This window comes from Platichthys flesus, chromosome 20 (genome assembly GCF_949316205.1).
Source record: "Platichthys flesus chromosome 20, fPlaFle2.1, whole genome shotgun sequence".
NCBI lineage: Eukaryota > Metazoa > Chordata > Actinopteri > Pleuronectiformes > Pleuronectidae > Platichthys > Platichthys flesus.
The window spans coordinates 15,590,032-15,597,627 of record NC_084964.1 but is presented as its reverse complement, the minus strand read 5'-3'; positions in this window follow the sequence as shown (position 1 = coordinate 15,597,627).

The window sequence follows — 7,596 nt, the reverse complement described above, 5'->3', positions numbered from 1 at the left end:
TGTAGGCCTCTGCCGGCGATGTATGAAAGATGCATGATAGAGGAACTGCTGCACATAGAAACACTGTATTTATGTATGTATGAGCGGCAAAACTGTGCCGTGAAGCACTTTTAGTTGTCATCAGGTTGAGAACAGGGATATTTACTTTGCGCCCACGGGGTCTATAAATAAATTGTCTGTGGACATTCCAAGTCATCCAGGTCTCGGTGTGTCCAAGTGCTTTTGATGTTAGCACTTGTAGCTATAAATAAATTCTGTGTGTTTTGGTTTTGTAGTTTGTTGAGGTTTGTTGACCTTAACAAAAAATGTGTGTGCCGAATAAAAGATGGGTTTTTATAACAAATACATTCAAATTGTTTGAAAAAGATGTTTGGCCACAAAATAGAGACATGAATGTTTTATGTTTTCCTTACTTTTCCTTTTTGAAGCTTTATTTTTTAGATTTTTCACCATGTATATTTTCGAAAATATTTGCTTTTGAAAAACATCTCAGACTAAACAAAACAAGCAAAGTCTCAAAATGTTAAAAGTTGTATTATTGAATAAATAAGTAAAACCCTCAATGCCATCATGTTTTGTTATTCTCTAAATGCACCCTATTAAAGAGGTGTATCATCTTGAGAGGTGATATAAAGTGCACATTATAGTGCCAGTGTGAGAACAGGACAAAGTCGACGCTCCTCTCCTCAGATAACCCCCCCACCCCCACCCCCCCCATCCCCCGGAAACAAGACAGACACCATTAACAGAACAAACACGACTTCTATGTCGGACGTGTGTGTGTTAATTAAACGTCTCCTGTGCAGTCGCTGCTCCACACCCTCGTGTGGAGGAGAGTTCTCGATCAGGATCTGCCTCTGATTGGTGACATTTTCCTGGTGACATTTTATGTGGAGGTGAAAGTGATGTGATGATGAAAATGCAGCAGTTTTTTACGGCCTTTAATTCATCAGAAAAGGCAGGTGTTGAAACTAATAAACCGCTTGGGTTCGGAGTCACACATGAGCTGTCGTCTAATGCAGCTTCCATCCCCGTCTATGGACACACAAACACACACACACTAACAGACACACAACCGATGAAGTTTAAATGTAGGGATCCTACTTAAGGAGCCACTTTTGGCTTATGTGCTGCTCTTTATACCTGCTGAAGCTGCACTGCTGAAAACACTGCAAACAAGCAAATAGCAGGGATTCTGCTCGGCTCAGCTGGCGAGAACTGGACATTGTCCCCATCAAGGGTCAAAGGTCACTCCATACAACGTGCATTAGTTAATGAAATACACCATTAAATTCCCATTAGTGGCGGATGGGACAATATTCAAGTGTCTGATGCTTATTGTTCTCAATTACTGACCAATGCATCCAGGAAACTCTTTAGATGAGAAAAACATAAAATCAAATTGAACTTTTATTACCTTTGCAGAGGAAGTTGTGTTTTTCTGTGTGTTGTTGGTTTGTTTGTGAGCAAAATTTCGCAACACTAGACGAGGGATTATTACAATTCTTGGTGTAAGGCTGCGTTATGGCTCAGGGAAGAAACCAATAAATTCTGGGGCGGATCCAAGACCTTCTTTTTATTTATTTAAAACATTGCGAGATGATTCATTTTCAACATTCTTATTGATTTCTCTGCCAATAATTCAAACAAATGTGTGTTTAGAGGACTGGTACTTATGAGTGTGTGCTATTCAGTGCAGATCAAAAAAACAAAAACCACGAATCCAGTGAATCTTCACTTTCCTGCCTTTAAATGGCATCCAACAGTCTGTGATATGTTATTATCGGAAGTGCACAAGTTGTCAGATTCTCTCCGTGCCCCCTGCTAAAATACTTGAATAAATGAAATGGTATTTCAGCGCTGTCGTGTGTTGTCTGTAGATAACGATGATGCAAATGTTGGACGATCCGCTGCTTAATAGAAACTCAGTCAGTGGGTTTTTTTCACTCCGACCTAATGTGCGGAGGGAAAAGTTGGTCCGGGGGAAGATGTGTTTGGAGACAGAGTAGCCGTTTGCCCTTGTGTGTCACATTATAGCGTGTTATCACGTCAAGGATAATTGGAAGCGTGGGAGGGAATACCAAGCGGGGATACTGAGGACAAAATGATGGCGAAGGAAAAACAGTGAGAGCCAAGAACAATATCCAGGCAGTATGGGTGCAGTGTAATCCCAGTGTGAGGTATGACGTGATGCCTCTGTGGACACCACACATTATTCAGCATAACAAATTCATCCTGTCAGTAGAAAGGTACGTCCACTGTCTTTAGCGTCTGTCGTTAAGGGATGCAAAGAAGCTGGAGACATTGAGTCAGAGGAGGCCAACACCCCTGGACCGGTTCTCATGGGATCATTCCACCAACACACAGAGGAAAACAGAGCTTTACTCCTAAGGTGCATAAATCTGGTGTCACCAACCTAAGCTGCTTATCAGAGAAAACCAACGCAGACACCGGGAAAGCGTTCGAACTTCCCACAGGGATACTATCAGGAACCTTCTCGCAGTGAGGCGACAGTTCTAACCACTGGTCCACCGCGCCGCACATTAGAAATCTAGAGAGACACTCAGTGGACTGCTTTGCCGAGGCCAAAAGCAGCCCCCCCCCCCCCCTTTATTCAACCAGATTTAAATTGAGAAAATCCAGATTCTAATATGGATCTACAATCAAAGAAGGAGATATTGTAGAGGTAGATAGTGAATCCTTACACATTGTGATTGTTTAACTGACAAAAATATCATGTTAGATTGAGATTAAATCCATCCTCCTCCTCCTCTTCCTCCTCCTCATCCTCCGTCTCCTCTGTCACTTTATCCTTTGTACAATGAAACTGCTGCAGGGAGACGAGTTTGAATTAACAAGACAAATAAGGTCATCAAAGACGCTGTGTTCCTTGTGTCATGTTATCGAGAGGATGAACTTATAAAGTGCTGACAGGACGTTTCATATTTTAAACTACCACCGCTCATTGTGTCGGGCTTTCTTTTCCAGAAAGCTCCCCGTGAATATGATTAATGTATTTGCACGTGTTATAGATACAGTCAAACACCCTGCCCGTGGCTTTAGGTAGCCACACAGCACGGTCATACACAGTTTATCATGTAAAATGATGTGAACAGGCTATTCTAATATATCCCTATCCCTGTGAAATTGTATGCAATCCCCAGAAAACACTGTCTTATATAACCACCTTGGCTGCATCCCAAAAGGGAGCAACCGCTAGCTGCTCGTTTTAATTGCTCGACAAGAACGCTGCAAGTTCATAACGAGCCCAAATGTGTCTCGCTCACTTTAAAGCTACTGGAGGAAGGGAGGGAAAGCTATGCCGGAGGGCCCGGTCCAAACCGTACACTGTGTTTTTAACGTGCCGACTCCGGCAGGCGAACACTGCAGCAGATTGGTGGAGAATTAAAACAATAGCAGAGGTGCAGGAGCCACCTGGTTCTGGCCCGGGTTTGAATGAACACGCCAGCGTCTGACAGCACCGGTTACAGCCTTGTTCGGTGATCATGTAGCTCGGTTGTGCTTTTTTCCTCCAGGACCGTGACTCTGCCGACACACTGTCTCCGTGCATATGTGCAGAGTTTGAAAATACACACATAAATACACAGGGTTATGGTTTGCAGGGGGGGAGAAAAAAAGAAAAGTCTATCGTTTCACAAAATCCACCGCTCACATCTCCACGGAGGAGATTGTGGCACGATGGCTAAATTCTCCGGGAGCATCTGAGGCAACGAGACAATGGCAGTATTTTTAAGATTATCCTCACTGTGCTGTTATGAAATGCAGAGTCGTCTGCCCCTGAGCCTCTGCGTTGTCGCGACGGTGTGGCCACACTGCCCCCTGGTGGCTGTGTCCGTGCACAGCAGATCCCCCTGCAACACAGTGTGTGTGAGTGGACGGCTCCATTTGCAATATGAAAGCAGTAAATAATCAAATGCACTGTTACAACCAGCTGACACCAGAGTATTTGCTGAAGGAGCAGAGTCAGACCATAAAGCAGTTTGCTGATCGTCCTCGGATCTGATTGGCAGCTGGATGTGTGCGATTATGTGTGTGTGTGTGTGTGTGTGTGTGTGTGTGCATGTAGCCCTGTGTTGACTGGTCTTATGGAAATGGGCAGTAAATCACACTTTTCAAATAGAAATAAGACAATCCACGGAGGCAGCACATTTGCATTTAATAAATTCCACACAATTTATTTAGAGGAAGGATTGTTTTTCTTTTGTTTTATTTCATACTAAAGAAACGCTGATGATGACATTAAGCTGCATGTAAATTTGAAATAGGTCTATAAAGTTACATTTTAATCCCACACAGGGCTTTGCTACAGTATTGTTGTCCCCATAGACTTTATATAAAATTGGACGACAACTCCTAAAAATGAAGCCAAACTAAAAATGAAGCCAAATTGTCTTGATCGGCCCATGGTGGCATTCTGCAGTACAGTTGGGGGAAAAAAATATTTGTGTATTTGACCAAACAACGGATGACAATGTTTACATTTCAAATATGATTCAAGTTTCTGCTAAGTTTGGTTTAATTAGCTAAACGATGCCATAAAACCGTGGTGAAACATCACGATTGAAGGCTGAGATCGACTCGTGATTGGCTGAGCGCGTGTTTCGACGCGAACTCGACACGACGGCTCCGCCCCCCGTTCGCTACTGCTCAAACTCTGGCTCCCTATTACATCACCAGCACAAGATGGCAGCACCCATATCTGGGGATAATCTGGCTTCATTTTCATACAGCGGGAGGAAGTGGAGACGCATCATCCATCTTTCCATACAGTCAATGGATCTTCTACACCGTCAGAAACAGATGCATGATGGGATAAATATTCAGTTAGTTGCCTCTGAAATCTACAAACTGGTCCTTTAAACTTGAGAGCTCATCCTGGAGGTTTCTCTCTTGCTCCTCTTTGTTTAACAGCAACATCCCCCCCCGACCACAGAGCAGCTTGAAGTGGAGGGATGCAGGTAGAAGCAGGTAGCGAGGGACTCTTTATATAACACTTCATTGAAAATGGATGGCCCCTATCGAGGAGATGGGCTTGTGCTAAGTGACACAAGCCCAGGACATGCGTTATAGGAAATCTAAATTTGGATGAAGGTCAGAACAAACGCATTAACCTGAAACCGCTCGCTGCCACGTCAGCCATACACGTTCACTCGCACGCCGGCCGTTTCCCAAGCCGTCTTTTTCCAGGTGACATCATTGATGTCATGTTTTTCCCTTTTAGACACAGAAGAGTGGGATGAGTGAGGCTTCTCCCGTGTCCTCCATTACCGGCACAGGGAGAGAAGTGACAACACAAAACTTTTTCTTTCTGGGTCACAGAGGAAACGAGACGCACTCGACTTGTCGTCTTGTTCTTGTCCAGACGCTGTAAAGCCCCAACCTCACTGTTGTTCCCCATTACTTAATCTAATCAAAGCAACCTTTTCCTCTCGTGCTCAAACCGACCTTGTTCTTGCCTCGGGAGGTAGCGAGGCTTTGGAGTTTTATAATGACCTGCCTGATTTCCTTTTTCCTCTCTGTGTGTATCTCTGATATGCAAATGAATGCAGCAAGGTGCTTTCCAAAATCTAATCAGATCACCAGTTCTCCAGAGGGAAACCTGCGGTGGAGGAGTTTCTATTCTGAAGTGTTCAAGATCATGTGTTTAGAGGAATGAGTCTAAAGACACACGAGGGGATTTAATACGTTTTTCTCCAATTCATATAAATGTTCATTTCTTAAAGGAAGGCTACTTTGGAAATATGGCAGCGTTTAGTCAGGTGAAGCTGGGGAGGAAGGGTAAATGGGTGCTTTGGGATCACTGCACAGCAAGTGAACCATCACAGAGTCGCAGTGGGTCACAGACGGAACGAGAAGCTTGAACAGAGGAAGAGGACGAAGAGAACGATGGCTGCAAGGCTTCACATTGTGATGTTAATGTCAAATGTGAGGCAGGAGAACCAACAGCAACAATTTGTCCAGGTCCAACATTAAATCACATATTTTTCCTCTGAAACCTTAAGGCCTAAGAATCTAAATATGCCAACTTCTTGAAATATGCAAGAAAGCTGGGGGACAACTGGTTGGTGGCTCTAACATGTATTAAATACAATTTTATTTGCGTAGCCCATATTAACGAATACTCTAGACTGAGGGGGGGAGTCGAAAGTGAAGAATCCCGGGAGCACAGAAGTGCAATGGATATTTTTTGCGTAACGGAGAAAGAGTCTAATGTAAATGGAGGTGTATCAATGTGTAGAGCATTTATACTAAAGAAAAGCAGTAATAACAGTGTTCATGTTCGCAGTGTTATTGCCAGAAATACTACGGGAAGGCAAATTGTACATCTACACAATCTTGTAAGATACATATCTATAGTAACCTGTAATAACATCATAATTAAATTCCACATAAATATTTTGTTTGTCTCCTGGTGTTGATGTGTTATGAGTCATGAAAAGCTTCTTTCTTTATTTCTCTTTTTTTTTCACCAGCAGACTATGATTCAGCAAGTCAAAACCAACTTGTACAGCTTTATGTTTTCCACCAGATGGCGCTGTCGTGTCTTCGTTTCACCACTACCGACAACAGAATCTCTGCCTCACAAATAGTTGCGGTTCACACCACATACAAACACATGTTTAGTGTGTGCACAATCTCATCTTGTATCCAGGCATCTAAAAAAAAACGCTCCAGCTGAGACCGGAGCGTCACTCTTGGGTTGAACAGACACAAGCAGAGATAAAAGGGTTTTCGCTTTCTCAAAGTCAACCAGTTTATCAGTCTATAGGCTACAGACAAGTGTGAAGATAAGAAAAGACAAGGCAGAATATTAATAAATCACAGTAATGAAAAGGAATGTTTCCTGTTGGGATATTTCTTACAATTTGCTAAATGCAAAGTTTGGAAATTGGAGGAATTACCAATCGTTTACGTACAAATGCAAAAATGTCCCAGGACAGCAGCTGTCGTGACCTCAGGTTCCGATTCATTTCAAACGGTGATGGAATATGTTAACACAAAACTCTCACCATCCTGAGTCTCCGTTGTCCAGCTCTTTGATTTGGCTGAAGTGGGTGAACACACGTTGTCCCTCCATATGCTCAGTATGTCGTCGACACACTGCAACTGGACGTTTGGCTTAAATACGACCGTTTGGACCATATGGAGTCAAAACATAGCTCAACAATCCACGCCTCCATTTCCTTGTTGCTCATGCACGTCCATTCCTCTCACATTTGTTTTGGCAAAAGGTTTGTTTGGGCCATTTTCCTGTCCCGGCCCACAGAGCGCGTACAGATGGACGGTGGACGAGTGGATCATGTTTGCAGGAGACGGGTTTACACTGAGGCTTTCCGTACTTCTGTGACATCGCAATTCGACAATCCGGCGTTTGCCAACCGCCTCAAACTGACAGGAAGCAAAGTAATTGACACCAAAAGGATGAATTTACTCCCATAAGAGGTATCTAAAGTTGAAGAAGGTCAACTTTGAATAAGTCAGTTATCTTCTCCAAAGAGGGAAAGTTCTCAACTGCCTCGACCGGGGGGGGCCTTTAACCAGAAATGAAATCCTGTTAACGTGCACTGAGTTATC